This window comes from Triticum aestivum, chromosome 7D, assembly GCF_018294505.1.
Source record: "Triticum aestivum cultivar Chinese Spring chromosome 7D, IWGSC CS RefSeq v2.1, whole genome shotgun sequence".
In the NCBI taxonomy this organism is placed as follows: Eukaryota; Viridiplantae; Streptophyta; class Magnoliopsida; order Poales; family Poaceae; genus Triticum; species Triticum aestivum.
This window is the reverse complement of record NC_057814.1, coordinates 100179024-100194018: the sequence shown is the minus strand read 5'-3', so window position 1 is coordinate 100194018 and position 14995 is coordinate 100179024.

Below are 14995 nucleotides of genomic sequence, written 5' to 3'. Positions count from 1 at the left end.
TACGTGATCCTGTCTTGGAAGTCATGTTGCTAGACAACAATGAACCTACGAGCTATGGAGAAGCGATGGTGGGCCCATATTCTGACAAATGGTTAGAAGCCATGAAATCCGAGATAAATGGATCTTTGAGAAGAAGACGGACGTGGACGGTAATGTTACCGTCTATGAAGCTCGACTTGTGGCAAAGAGTATTTTCACAAGTTCAAGGAGTTGACTACGATGAGATTTTCTCATCCGTAGCGATGCTTAAGTCCGTCGGAATCATGTTAGCATTAGCTGCATTTATGAAATCTGGCAGATGGATGTCAAAACAAGTTTCCTTACCAGTTTTCGTAAGGAAAGGTTGTATGTGATACAATCAGAAAGGTTTAGTCGATCCTAAGGATGCTAAAAGGTATGCTAGCTCCAGCGATCCTTCCATGGACTAGAGCAAGCATCTCGGAGTCAGAATATACGCTTTGATGAGTGATCAAAGTTTTTGGGTTTATACAAAGTTTGTTAGAAACTTGTATTTACAATAAAGTGAGTGGGAGCGCTACAACATTTCTGATAAGTATATGTGAATGACATATTGTTGATCCGAAATGATGTAAAATTTCTGGAAAGCATAAAGGGTTGTTTGAAAGGAGTTTTTCAAAGGAAGACCTGGATAAAGCTGCTTACATAATGGGCATCAAGATCTATAGAGATAGATCAAGACGCTTGATGATACTTTCAAAGAACACACACCTTGAGATGATTTTGAAAGAGTTCAAAATAGATCAGCAAAGAAGGAGTTCTTGGCTGTGTTACAAGGTGTGAGTATTGAGTAAGACTCAAGACCTGACCACAGCAGAAGAGAGAGAAAGGACGAAGGTCGTCCCCTATGCTTCAGACGTAGGCTCTACAGTATGCTATGCTGTGTACCACACATGAAGTGTGCCTTTCCATGAGTTGGTCAAGGGGTACAATAGTGATCCGGGAATGGATCACATGACAGCGGTCGAATTTATCCTTAGTATGTAGTGGACTAAGGAATTTTCTCGATTATGGAGGTGAAAAGGAGTTCGTCGTAAAGGGTTACGTCGATGCGAACTTTGACACTAATCCGGATGACTCTGAGTAGTAAACCGGATTCGTATAATAGAGCAGATACTTGAAATGGCTCCAAGTAGCGCGTGGTAGCATCCACAAGATGACATAGATATTCGTAAAGCACACACGGATCTGAAAGGTTCAGACCCGTTGACTAATAACCCCTCTCACAAGCATAACATGATCAAACCAGAACTCATTGAGTGTTAATCACATAATGATGTGAACTAGATTGTTGACTCTAGTAAACTCTTTGGATGTTGGTCGCATGGTGATGTGACCTATGAGTGTTAATCACATGGTGATGTGGACTAGATTATTGACTCTAGTGCAAGTGGGAGACTGTTGGAAATATGCCCTAGAGGCAATAATAAATAGGTTATTATTATATTTCCTTGTTCATGATAATCGTTTATTATCCATGCTAGAATTGTATTGATAGGAAACTCAGATACATGTGTGGATACATAGACAACACCATGTCCCTAGTAAGCCTCTAGTTGACTAGCTCGTTGATCAATAGATGGTTACGGTTTCCTGACCATGGACATTGGATGTCGTTGATAACGGGATCACATCATTAGGAGAATGATGTGATGGACGAGACCCAATCCTAAGCCTAGCACAAGATCGTGTAGTTCGTTTGCTCAGAGCTTTTCTAATGTCAAGTATCAGTTCCTTAGACCATGAGATTGTGCAACTCCCGGATACCGTAGGAATGCTTTGGGTGTACCAAACGTCACAACGTAACTGGGTGGCTATAAAGGTGCACTACAGGTATCTCCGAAGGTGTCTGTTGGGTTGGCACGAATCGAGATTGGGATTTGTCACTCCGTGTAAACGGAGAGGTATCTCTGGGCCCACTCGGTAGGACATCATCATTATGTGCACAATGTGACCAAGGAGTTGATCACGGGATGATGTGAGTTACGGAACGAGTAAAGAGACTTGCCGGTAACGAGATTGAACAAGGTATATGGATACCGACGATCGAATCGCGGGCAAGTAACATACCGGTAGACAAAGGGAAATGAATACGAGATTGATTGAATCCTCAACATCGTGGTTCATCCGATGAGATCATCGAGGACCATATGGGAGCCAACATGGGTATCCAGATCCTGCTGTTGGTTATTGACCGGAGAGTCGTCTCGGTCATGTCTGCGTGTCTCCCGAACCCGTAGGGTCTACACACTTAAGGTTCGGTGACGCTAGGGTTATAGAGATATTAGTATGCGGTAACCCGCAAGTTGTTCGGAGTCCCGGATGAGATCCCGGACGTCACGAGGAGTTCCGGAATGGTCCCGAGGTAAAGATTTATATATGGGAAGTCTTATTTTGGTCGCCGGAAAAGTTTCGCACTTTATCGGTATTGTACCGGGAGTGCCGAAAGGGGTCCGGGGGTCCACCAGCCCCGGGGGGCCACATGGGCTGTAGGGGGTGCGCCTTGGCCTATATGGGCCAAGGGCACCAACCCCAAGAGGCCCATGCGCCAAGAGATAAGATAAACGGAGAGTCCTAAAGAGGGAAGGCACCTCCGAGGTGCCTTGGGGAGGAAGGACTCCTCCCTGGCCGCACCCTTCCTTGGAGGAAGGGCCAAGGCTGCGCCCCCCCCCCCCTCTCTCTTGGCCCTATATATAGTGGGGGGAAGGGAGGGCAGCAGCAATCCAAGCCCTGGCGCCTCCCTCTCCCTCCCGTGACACCTCTCCCTCCCGTTAGTGCTTGGCGAAGCCCTACCGGGATCCCGCTACTTCCACCACCACGCCGTCGTGCTGCTGGATCTCCATCAACCTCTCCTCCCCCCCTTGCTGGATCAAGAAGGAGGAGACGTTGCTGCTCCGTACGTGTGTTGAACGCGGAGGTGCCGTCCGTTCGGCGCTAGGATCATCGGTGATTTGGATCACAACGAGTACGACTCCATCAACCCCGTTCTCTTGCAATGCTTCCGCATCGCGATCTACAAGGGTATGTAGATGCACTCCCCTTCCCCTCGTTGCTAGATTACTCCATAGATTGATCTTGGTGATGCGTAGAAAATTTTGAATTTCTGCTACGTTCCCCAACACGTATATCGTTTCGCACACAAAGGTGACACGTTCCCTCTCGGAACCACGAGGCTTGTTGAGAGAATCTTCGGTTTTGCAAGAGGCTTATACCAAAACTTGTCCCAATTCAGCCAAAAATTATACGTATGAAAACAGGGTTTAGATTATCCCAAACATCTCGCTACCTAGACCAATAATATACTATGATTTGAATTCAACATAAAATGGATACAAATATTTGAATTGGAGAGCGTATGGTACATGTAGTTCATAGTGAAATATGGTTACTGGTATATGTATGTTTTTTGTTATCAAGATAATATTTAAATTATTGTATAACTTGACAACAATCGTATTCAAATAAGGAAAATTTATTCAAATTTAGTCCATATGGTAGACGACAATATATATGTTCACATGGTGGAGTAAAATGTTCATATATGATGAAGATCAAAATGTACGACTACATCAATTGTAAACCGCAAGGTCACCTAACGATATATTCGAATTCAACATAACGTGGATTCAAATATTGAAATTCGAGATCATGGCATCTGTAATCATATAAAAAGGGACATTACTCTTTCTTTGGGGGAATTGATTTGTTTTTTGTTGTTGTTGAGGGAAGTGCGAATCGATTTGGTACTGTGCAGGGTAATCTTGTTCTCCCGATTTTTTTTACATTTTTCTTGTAGTTTTTTCAATGGCATCTATAGCAATATAGTAAAAGGGGACATGACTCTCTTGTGTCTTGTATGAATTGTTTTTTTACACGTTAAGTTTGTTCTGCCAAACAAGGAATCCGCACCTTGTTATCCCGAAATTTTCAAGCTCGAGTATCTTTTGTCTCACCTGCTTTGAAACTCCCGCTTCTTCAACCCGCGCCGCGCCTTGTTATCCCAAAATTTGGACGCGCGCGAGAACTCCCTCCTCATCCGAAATCGCTCCCACAGCCCAGACACGCGAAATCCCCCTTCTACCCCTCAGCCGGAAATGAAGCTCCACGTCGCGGTGTCAAAACCGGTGGGGGTACGCTGGTAACTTACCCTACATTTCAGACAAGCGCGTCCCTAAGCTTGGCTCCCCCTCCCCCTTTGCCCCCCCCCATTCGTACACCGAGGCCGCCGAAACCCGCGAAACCCCACGCTCCTCCGTTGGCCTCCCGACCGCCGCCCCGCCGGAGACTCTTCCCCGACTACGTCGTCCACCGCAACAGCTCGCCGTCCCTCATCCACCGCACCGGATGAGGATCCGTTGTCGATCTCGTCGTCCCGCCGGATCAGCCGCCCCGTCCTCCACCTCCAAGGAGCTGCCCTGATGTTTGCCTCGTCTATCGCGCCACCTCAATCCCCATAGCGCCGTCTTGACCTGCCCCACCGGAACCGCAGCACCCTCACCAATTCCTCCGATGAAGCCGAGGCCAACTCGGCGCCACCAAGGAGGTTCTGCACTCACCGCTGCATTTTATCTTTTATTCGATCTCACGGGGCTGCCGGTGCTCGATACCGAGCAGACATGGCGTGTCTCCATCGACGGCGCCGTCGTCGGCCACATCATCCACGGCGTCTCTCCCCCATGTCGTTGCTTCCTCGGCGGCGACTTCCACAACGGCACTAGCTGCAGCTGCTCCGGCTCTCGCTCGCGCTGCGGCTCTGTTCTTGTTGTCGGTCACGCTGCTGCACTGCTCCTGCTTTCATTCATGCTGCTGCTCTACTCTTGCTCTCGCTTGTGCTACTGTTGCTGTTGCACGACCTCCGGCAGCTATAGGAGTTGCTGCTTTAGCACTCGCTCGCGGTGCTACTGCACGACTTGCTCTCTGCTAGTGCGTTCCCTGCTCGAGCGTCTGCTGATTTAGATCACTGCTTCTCTGCTACTAGTGCTCGAATGCCCTAAACATATATTGCAATGCTCTGTTACTAGTTCAATCAGTTTCGACAGTACAATTCAGTTTCGACTGTGAAGTTCATTTTCTTCAGTTAAGTTCAGAGTGAACAGTACTTACAGCATCTGTCGGAGCGGTCGTGGCGTGGCTGATGCGTTTTACATCTACTCCCTCCGTTCCGAAATATTTGTCTTTCTAAAATTTCAAATGGACTACAACATACGGATGCATGTAGACACATTTTAGAGTGTAGATTCACTCACTTTGCTTCGTACGTAGTCACTTGTTGAAATATCTAGAAAGACAAATATTTAGGAACGGAGGGAGTAGCACTTTTTGGTGATGTATTTTACATCATCTATTGCAGATGATATTAGGGTCCCACTTCAGATTAACGTTGTCTGTCTTGTCATGCTTCAGCCTCGTCGCCGTACACCTTAGCGGAGCTGCTCCAACGACGGAACCGTCCATCACAGCGGAGCAGTACCCTCGGCGCCGTTTCCAGAGGCCTCAGATCTTCTTCCCTGCCTCCGACAGTCACACCAGCATCATCACCATCCTCCACGTCCAACCCAATGATGCTGAGGTCCACAAGGCTATGCCAAAGAGGTTGTACACTCGTCGCATCACTTTGTTTCTCCATTCCTCTGTTCTTCCAATTCATGTGAGCCAAACACCCAGGTTGACTGAAATCCTATGTTTCCAAATGCTCTGTTTTGCACGTGCATTCCTATCCTATTCCTGTGTTTTTCCTGTCCCTGCGTTTATAGAATCCTCCAATTCTAAGGAGCCCTTACAGATTTACTTCATTTTCAGATAGGCGTCAAAGAAAACTCTGTGTGTTATGTCCTGCTCCTGCCGTGCCGTCATCCACCCCACCTAAGGTGCACCATCGACAGAAGCGTTCACTGCAGCAGAGATCCCCCCTGCAGACTTCCTTTCGCCGCCTCAGATCATCTTCCCCGTTGCCGGCAGCCACGCCAACTGCATTACCATCATCGACTGAGCAGATGAACCTGAGGACTACACAGTTCCGGAAGAGAGGTCGCAGTCTTTCGTGTTTGCTTACGTTATACATCGGTTATTATTACCTGCTACTTTATCGTTCAATCTTGAGTTTTGAATTGCCCATGGGTCTCATATCGAGCCAGCAACGAATAGTATCTGTCTACTATCTGGTTCATCTGGGGTCTTCTATGTGGTTCATGTTGGGTGGGCAACAAACAATAGATGATCCATTGTCTATCTTTTTAAACTGAAGCTATAATCTACCTGCTATCATTAGTTTTGGATCCATCCACTCGTTTGCTACCATCAGTCTTGATTTTTGCATGCACCCCTTAGGCCTTACAAAATCTAACTATTTTTTTATTATGCATGTCAGATATTGTACACAATCGTACTGAACATGTAGAGAAAAAGAGAAGACCGTTGCGTGCGAATATAATGTCATGCAGACGCCGCTCCATGGTGGGCGAAGTGCCCCCCCCTCCTGCATTTCCAGATTGTATTCCAGAGGAAGATAACTGTTCAGATGGAGATTCAGAAGGAGCCGACCACGCCTGTTTACCACCTGAGGTGTTTGCTCTAACCTGGCATGCTGATGTTGGTCATATCATGCATATGGCGCCTTGCATTGCTTACATTATACATCTTATATGTCATCAGCTTAGTTTAGATTTGCTTTGTGTGAATGCCACCTGTTTGGTTTCTATATCATACTCCCACCATTCCTAAATATTTGTCTTTTTAGAGATTTCAACAAGTGACTACATACGGAACAAAATGAGTGAATCTACACTCTAAAATATGTCTATATACATCCGTATGTGGTAGTCCATTTGAAATCTCTAAAAAGACAAATATTTAGGAACGGAGGGAGTATATGGGAATTATGCAATGCCATCTTCTTTAGCCAGGCATCATATACGTGAATCATGCAATGCCATCCTGTTTAGCCAGTCATCGTATATGTGAATTGTATTGTGCCATATTTTTTTCCATAATGTATTCCATTTGTCAACAATGTTTATACATTCATCTACTCTTCCTGTGCATCAGCCATTTGAGTCGGTCATGGGAAAATCTGGAGTGAAAACAAGGTCTTCTGAGCAGTCAGTGCTACCTGTCGATGCAGATTTCTTGCTGGTTACAGATAGCTCCTCAGAGGAGGATTCAGAGAGAGATGACCAGTCGTATCCCCCCCCCCCCGAGGTGCATGCTCTAACTTGGCTGGGTTATATTGCTCATATCATGCATATGGTGTCTTGCATTGCCATGCCATCTGCTTAGATTAGACATGCTTTGTGTGAATGCCTCCTGTTTGCTTTCTATATCAGATATGTGAATTATGCAATGCCATGTTTTTCAGCCAGTTATCATATATGTGAATTATGCACCGCCATGGAGCCAGGCATCATATATGTGAATTATCTCATGCCATCTTTTTTTCATTACGTATTCCATTTGTCGACAATCTGTGTATATTGAACTACTCTTCATGTGTATCAGCCATTTGAGCCGGTTATGGAAAAATCTGGAGTGAAAACAAGGTCTTCAGAGCAGGCAATGGTACCTGTTGAAGCATATATCTCGATGGTTACAGGGAGCTCCTCAGAGGAGGATTCAGAGACAGATGACCAGTCCTATATCCCACCTGAGGTGTATGCTCTAAGTTGCAATGTTTATATTTCTCATATGATGCATATGGTGTCTTGCATTGCTTAGTTTAGACATCATATGCACAATATTGAATTCTATCTGCTTAGTTTAGAGATCATACATGCGAGTGCCAGCTGCTTAGTATATGAATCAATTATGTCAATTATATCATGCCATCCTGTATACTTAGACAACATGTATGTGAATTATTTCATCCCAACCTATTTTAGAAAGACATCATATAGTTTTGTCATGTCATCCTGTTTAGGTACTCATCATATGTTGAATTATGCCATTATATCCTGTTAAGTTATCCATCATATATCTGAAACTGTGTCATGCTATCCTGTTTAGTTAGGCATCATATATGTGAAATTGTGTCATGTTGTCCTGTTTGGTTAGACAACATATATGTGAATTACCACATCTGTCTATCATACAATGTCTGTACGTTCAATTTCTTTTCTTGTTTATCAGCCATTTGAATTGGAGGGGGTGATGGCAGTATCTAAGGGAGCAAAAACCCGTTCTTCACAAAAGACAGTGCTACCCGTCGATGCAGATAGAACCATGGTTGTACTGGCCCACAAACTAGCCCCACCACACATAATCGAGACTCTTCCAGATTGCACACTTACACCGTTGGGCAGAGAACCAGCTACAACCCATCTAACCGCAACCCCAGCGGATAGTAACCCACTTATAGTTGACAAAGCACCATGTCCACCACAGAGTACCCCCACACGAGCAGTTTGTAAAGCTACTGCAGTGCCCAAAGCATGAAGACCACCACAGCTAACCCAAACTCCACGTTTAAAGCAGAAGAGCAACTGTTCTCAGGTCAGATTCCGTAGCTATGGTCCATACTCCTTTGCTGTTGCATCACTGTATTTACTCATACCAACTACTTTCGAATTTGAAGGATCCAATTGAAACTCCAATGGCGCAACAGGTATGTTTTAAACCTATTTCTTTAACTGGATTGTTGTTCTAACTTCTTGCTCTATGTTGATTTCAGTTTAAGTTGTATAAACAGTTATGTTCTCATGTGATGCACATTACAAGTGCTGCCAATGCTGTGTAGTTTCTCACACTTATATTCTGTCTATGCTGTTGTGTCTTAAAAATATATGAGTTGAACTGTGTCTCTATCTTGATTAGGGAACATAAACTAGAATGATATGGACAATACAGTGACCATAGTACATAGATATATGTTTGTTTCATGTTGTTATCCTGTCCACCTTACTACTGAACCGGTTTACCAAAATGAGTTTCGTATACTACAAGCTAAACCTGTGATGTGTCTGCTTGTTTCTCTTGTAGTATGCAAACAGAATATTGGAGAAGAGCACCCCACTATGCAATGGTAGAGAAAGTAATGCAGATAAGGTTCAAGATAGTGAGACAACCCTGTTGGTCTCCAAGAAAGGTGATAAAAACGATCTTGTAGACAGTGAGAAAACCCCACAGTCCTGCGTTGATGTAGTGTTCGAGTTACTGGCCAGTACCGCTGGCACAAGCTCTTCGAACTCGCTGCCTGAATCACTTCGGCTTCTTCAGTCTCAGCTACAAGCTGAAAGGCATCAGTCAGCTGTGCTGCGGCAAGAAGCCGAAGGACTGAGGAAGTCCCTGCAGAATTCAGATGCGTACTTTCTTGTGCAACAGCAAGCGCTGGAGGATTTAAGCGCCAAACAAGAGAAAGTTAATAAGCTTGCTAAGCATCTTGCCAGCATTATGGGTACCCAGGATATTGTTTCTTGAACTCTTCTGAAGTGGTTTCAGTTCTGGACTTGTTTTGCTGCGGCGTTTATATGCTGCTTTGTTCCCTATATTTGCACTGGTGGCGAACTTTGATGCCCAGTGGATGTAATATGTGTAATAGCCGTGATAGCCTAGCATAAGTTGCTTGCTTATTTATTTCCTTGTTGTCTTGTTTATTTGTTTGCTTGTAGTCAGTGCAGTTCTTTTTCCGCGGTTTGCTAGTGGCTGCAATAACCTATTTTTTAAAACTAGGCCACAATAACCATGGGCTAATATTTACTGTAGTGACACTGGGCCTCCTACGGGCCGTAGAAACAGTGGGCCTTCTACGGGCCGTAGAAACAGTAGGCCTTCTACGGGCCGTAGAAACAATGGGCCTTCTACGGGCCGTAGAAACAATGGGCCTTCTACGGGCCGTATCATCAATGGGCCTTATACGGGCCGTATGATCGATTGGCCAAACATGGGCCAATAACAGGCCGCATTATGGCCGTAAACGGGCTAGAGTTGGAATCGTCCGTTCATGGGCCGACCATAACGGGCCATCGTTAATAGGCCGTATTTGATGACGCTATGAAAACGGCCCAACGTATTAACGGACCACAAACGGGCCGACTGTAACCACGGGCTGAATTTGGCCCACAAGCAGAAAATGACAGTAACGGGCCGTAAGTAAACGAATGCTGGAAATGAGCCCAAGAATAAATGGGCTCTGAGAAGGCCGAAAGATAACATGGGCTGGAAACGGCCCAACGGAATAACGGGCCGTTAATGGGTATAAAGTGATACACTGTTCATTACGGGCCAGTTTCACCACGGGCCGTTAATGGGTGTAAAGTGATACACTGTTCATTACGGGCCAGTTTCACCACGGGCCGTTAATAGGCCAAGAGTTACATAGGGCCTCATATGGGCCGAAAGACGTCATGGGCCATACATGGGCCAGAAGTGAAAACGGGCTGGAATCATATTGGATGGCCCAGATGACGCTACTGGGCCTAATTCGGATAGGGCGTAACGGGCCTTGGGTTAGCGGGCTGTAAATGGGCTATATGCGAACAGGCCGTTAACAGGCTTTCCATGGGCCGGCCCGCCACCTTTTGACCAAGTCAAACGGGCCGGCCTTTTCACATGAATGGGCCTCTGTTGGGCCGTGCCACGTGTCGACGTATCATAGGCGCCTTCTGTCCAATGAGTGGATGACATCTGTCCCAACGATGAGCCGACACGTGTTTCCTCCAGCCAATGATGATTTTACACGTGGAAAATCCCCATTGGTCGGGGCTGTTAACGGGTTATCGGATCCAAAACCCGACCCGGTAGCTTAACGGCGTTCCGTTACGGTGGATGCCACGTGTCGGTCACCCTTGACGAAAGCACTTCTGTGACGCGCGATTTATCGTCATGGAAGTGCACACTTCCGTGATGATAATTTTGGTAATGTCATGGAACACTTCTACGACAACACAAGTATGACTATCTTGATTCTGTCATAAAATCGTCATGGATGTACATGCATGACAAAAAACGCGACCTACTGTGACAAACACGTATCATCACGGAAGTGTATTTTTTTGTAGTGTGAACATCACTATGTTGATCATATCTACTATATGATTCACGTTCGACCTTTCGGTCTCAGTTTTCCGAGGCCATATCTGCATATGCTAGGCTCGTCAAGTTTAACCCAAGTATTCTGCGTGTGCAAAACTGGCTTGCACCCGTTGTATGTGAACGTAGAGCTTATCACACCCGATCATCACGTGGTGTCTCGGCACGACGAACTGTAGCAACGGTGCATACTCAGGGAGAACACTTGTACCTTGAAATTTAGTGAGGGATCGTCTTATAAATGCTACCGCCGTACTAAGCAAAATAAGATGCATAAAGGATAAACATCACATGCAATCAAAATAAGTGATATGATATGGCCATCATCATCTTGTGCCTTTGATCTCCATCTCCAAAGCACCGTCATGATCACCATCGTCACCAGCTTGACACCTTGATCTCCATCGTAGTATTGTTGTCGTCTCGCCAACTATTGCTTCTACGACTATCGCTACCGCTTAGTGATAAAGTAAAGCAATTACATGGCGATTGCATTTCATACAATAAAGCGACAACCATAAGGCTCCTGCCAGTTGCCAATAACTTTTACAAAACATGATCATCTCATACAACAATTTATATATCATCACGTCTTGACCATATCACATCACAGCAAGCCTTGCAAAAACAAGTTAGACGTCCTCTACTTTGTTGTTGCAAATTTTACGTGGCTGCTACGGGCTTCTAGCAAGAACCGTTCTTACCTACGCATCAAAACCACAACGATTTTTCGTCAAGTGTGTTGTTTTAACCTTCAACAAGGACCGGGCGTAGTCAAACTCGATTCAACTGAAGTTGGAGAAACAGACACCCGCTAGCCACCTGTGTGCAAAGCACGTCGGTAGAACTAGTCTCATGAACGCGGTCATGTAATGTCGGTCCGGGCCGCTTCATCCAACAATACCGCCGAATCAAAGTAAGACGTTGCTGGTAAGCAGTATGACTATTATTGCCCACAACTCATTGTGTTCTACTCGTGCATATAACATCTACGCATAGACCTGGCTCGGATGCCACTGTTGGGGAACGCGGTATTTCAAAAAATTTACCTACGATCACGCAAGTTCTATCTAGGAGATGCATAGCAACGAGCAGGGAGAGTGTGTCCACGTACCCTCGTAGACCGAAAGCGAAAGCGTTTAATAACGCGGTTGATGTAGTCGAACGTCTTCGTGATCCAACCGATCCAAGTACGGAACGTACGGCACCTCCGCGTTCAGCACACGTTCAACTCGATGACGTCCTCGATCTCTTGATCCAGCTGAGGACGAGGGAGTGTTCTGTCAGCACGACGGCATGGCGACGATGATGATGAAGTTACCAGCGCAGGGCTTCGCCTAAGCACTACGACGATATGACCGAGGTGTGTAACTGTGGAGGGGGGCACCGCACACGGCTAAGAGAGGACTTGGTCTGCCTTTGGGGTGCCCCCATCCCACGTATATAAAGGAGGGGGGAAGAGGAGGTCGGCCCTAGAGGGGGCGCGCCAAGGGAGGAGTCCTACTTGGACTCCCGGTCCAAGTAGGATTCGGCCCCCCCTTTCCTATTCCAACTAGGAGAAGGAGGGAAGGAGGAAGAGGAGAGAACGAAGGAGGGGGGCGCCGCCCCCACCCCTTTTCCAATTCGGATTGGCAAGGGGGCGCGCTACCTCCTGGCCGGCCCTCTCTCTTCCACTAAGGCCCATGGTGGCCCATTAACCTCCGGGGGGTTCCGGTAACCCCGGTACTCCAAAACTCATCCGAATCAACCCGAACCATTCCGGTGTCCGAATGTAACATTCCAATATATGAATCTTTAACTCTCGACCATTTCGAAACTCCTCGTCATGTCTGTGATCTTATCTGGGACTCCAAACAAACTTCGGTTCATCAAATCACATAACTCATAATATAAATCGTCATCGAACGTTAAGCGTGCAGACCCTACGGGTTCGAGAACTATGTAGACATGACCGAGACACATCTCCGGTCAATAACCAATAGTGGAACCTGGATGCTCATATTGGTTCCTACATATTCTATGAATATCTTTATCGGTCAAACCGCATAACAACATGCGTTGTTCCCTTTGTCATCGGTATGTTACTTGCCCGAGATTCGATCGTCGGTATCATCATACCTAGTTCAATCTCGTTACCGGCAAGTCTCTTTACTCGTTCCGTAATGCATCATCCCACAACTAACTCATTAGTCACGTTGCTTGCAAGGCTTATAGTGATGTGCATTACAGAGAGGGCCCAGAGATACCTCTCCGATACTCGGAGTGACAAATCCTAATCTTGATCTATGCCAACTCAACAAACACCATCGGAGACACCTGTAGAGAATCTTTATAATCACTCAGTTACGTTGTGATGTTTGATAGCACACAACGTGTTCCTCCGGTATTTGGGAGTTGCATAATCTCATAGTCAGAGGAACATGTATAAGTCATGAAGAAAGCAATAGCAATAAAACTAAGTGATCATTATGCTAAGCTAGCGGATGGGTCTTGTCCATCACATCATTCTCTAATGATGTGATCCCGTTCATCAAATGACAACACATGTCCATGGCTAGGAAACTTAACCATCTTTGATTAACGAGCTAGTCAAGTAGAGGCATACTAGGGACACTTTGTTTTGTCTATGTATTCACACATGTATCAAGTTTCTGGTTAATACAATTCTAGCATGAATAATAAACATTTATCATGATATAAGGAAATATAAATAACAACTTTATTATTGCCTATAGGGCATATTACCTTCATTCACCGTGTGGGATGTACATACGAACTGAAACAATTGGGTTTCGATGCCCTGCCAGATCGCACACGAGCTCATTTTGCCCCAGCCTGTGAGCCAAGAGGGCCTATCCCCGACGGTTTCTGGGTCGTGTGGGAAGGACCACCCTATCGCCCACACTCACTTGGCGACAGTTCCAAATGCCGTCGCAGAAAGGGGTTAAAAACTGTTTGTATAGCACCTCGCCGTACCAGTGCACCCACACACCCTAGCCCCATTTATCATCCCATATTCATAGCCATCACCGCCATCATCATCGGAACCATTCTCTATGAGTTACCCATACTTGTAATCGGTGCATCACAATCGGAAAATATTGTAAAACAATTTATCAATCGAGCATTCATCTTTATGACGTCTTCAATGATTTCTTGTTGTGATCCGATTGTGGAGCGTGAGTAGATCATTTAGGCAATGAGTTGAGGTAAGGTCTTGCAACCTTAATTATGTATTTGTGCACGGTATCATTGGGATGACTTTCCTTGATTGACGTTATTTTGTATGTGTGATTCACAATGGAGTTGTCTTTTGTCTTCTTCTCGTTCAAGGCCCTGCAGGTACTCAGGCTCCCCGAGATTGATCAAGGAGAAGGTAAGAAGCGAGGATGCATGGAATGCTATTCAGAGATCCAGTGACAGAAAGGATTAGTATGGTAGTGGAAGGCAATTCCTTGGGGATAAATGAGGTGTAGTCATTAAACACTCAATGCTTTTGTCTTGGCCTGGACTAATTCTTAATAACCGAGGTAATCCCGCGTGAAGATAAGGGCCAGTGGTTGGACAACTGTCTCTCAATGGAGGTCATGATAGGTCAGGACGTACTTTGGACATATTCCCCACTTCATCATGCTAAGAAAAAAAATACAAGGTTGTGATAGTAATACCTCATTACATGCCTATTTCCATACAATTGTGTACATTCCAAAAGGTTGTTAAAGGTCCGGCTAAAAAACTAGAATTTATTGCAAGAACATAACTTGTTTGAGTCTTTGTCGTAGTGCACATCCTCTCGTGGGTTCGATATCAAGGGTTACTTCTTGGGGAAAAGGTAAGGAGACTTTCTGCTATCCAAACCGAATCTCAAAGGGTCATCATTACCCAACTGTCTTGGGCAGCTATCGAATTCTTCTTATCAATACTGCTCGGAAGTTTGGATTAGTAAGCGCTACCATGT